Raw genomic sequence first — 1,523 nt, 5'->3', positions numbered from 1 at the left:
TGTGCAAGTCCCACGGGAGGCAGGTACACTGTCTCCAATCCCAGAGTCTATACTCGATCGGGAATTCTTCATTCTGGATTCTGACTGAGGAAAATACTGATATCCAATGGGCTATAAGGAGGACCTTTCAGTTTCTGTAACAGTGTCTGAGTCCTATGCATGTCCTGGAAGGATACCCACCCACTGGCCAATTCATATGCTTTAATTCCAACACTGTAAATATCCGACTTTACATTATATCCATGTAAATTTTGTCTCAATTCTAGACTCGGCCATGGCTGCACTGATGTGCTGAACTGTGAGAAATCATACACAGACCTATGCCTCTGTCCATGTTTAGCCAAACTATGCAGATGGCACAGACCAGAGAGGGTCATGAGGCCATCACCAGAAATGAGGATATGGCTGGCTTTAACACTCCTGTGAGTCTAGCCATTTTGGTGTAGATAGCTCAACCCTCTCACTGATCCAAAGAGAATGTTTCTTATTAAAGTTTCTTACTCATTCCTTCAGGAAAGTAAGTCTTCAAGAGCTGATTTGCTGAAGCATAGGCCATAAATGGAGAAATAACCCAAAGCCATCTGCCAAGAGTGAAAACAGTCCAGCAAGTTGTTAATGTGGGAAGTTAGAAAAAGTGGGATAGAATCTCTGCTCTCTGTGAAGCTTTCAAGCTTTCTTCAGTGCAGTTTTCCAGATCTGTAATTTTTATAGTCACCAGTGTTCCTGTGGGAGTACAGTGTGCAAGACAGACAGAGGTCAAGTTGTCGAATCTTCTTCCTTTTTCCACTTGGAATTCATAATAAGAAATGTTGGAACAGATCACTTCACTGGCTCTAATAAATGGAGGCAACTGGGAAGGGGCCTCCTCAACCAAGTATTGATGGATACTGGTCTCAGACTGTTTTTCACATCTGAGCGATTCAACTTGTGTTCGTGAAGGGCAGAAACAATCCAAAAGAGACAGTGAATCACTTTGGTTCACAGAAAGTGACAGGATTCCGTCTATTCCCAAGAAGATTCTTCCACTACCAAACCAGCCTCCCATCCCTCAGCTAAACCTGATCCAGGAAATGATGGGATAGACCCAATTTCATGTATAAATAGCTGACAAAACTTCATTTGTTATCATTCCTGAGTTATGTAAATTTTAGTTAAGCAACAAATAATCAAAGAATATTTAATCTTCTAATTTTAGTACCCTGGCAAGTGAAGATAGTATCTTTGTAGAAAAGAGGAGTGGGTGGTTAGGGATCTTGCCAGCAAAAGGGATGGGGGAAGCTTAGTAACCTCAAGTTGTTTTCAGAGTTGTTGTAATTACACATATGTACTTAGGTCAGGGGAAATATTTCCACATAAAATGTGACTGCTAGAATTTGCTTATATCAAGTAGCTGAATAGGAGTCCAACCTACAGTTTGATAGCTTAAACTGGAATTATTTCCAAGACTCATTTCATCCTGAGTCACCCCCAAATTACTGTAATCTATAGAAAAAGATTTGATTGTCCACTGTACATCGATGTTG

The 1,523-nt window shown here is 40.8% G+C and overlaps 1 pseudogene; it reads right to left on the bottom strand.

The window, feature by feature from the left end:
- Window positions 1-361: 361 nt before the first annotated feature.
- On the bottom strand, window positions 362-1,045 carry LOC118910817 (STE20-related kinase adapter protein beta-like; annotated as a pseudogene).
- Between the last annotated feature and the right edge of the window lie 478 nt (window positions 1,046-1,523).

The sequence above is a fragment of the Manis pentadactyla genome, chromosome 6, assembly GCF_030020395.1.
Source record: "Manis pentadactyla isolate mManPen7 chromosome 6, mManPen7.hap1, whole genome shotgun sequence".
Taxonomy (NCBI): domain Eukaryota; kingdom Metazoa; phylum Chordata; class Mammalia; order Pholidota; family Manidae; genus Manis; species Manis pentadactyla.
Note: the sequence above shows the minus strand (reverse complement) of the source record. Positions and strands in the feature narration are given on the sequence as shown.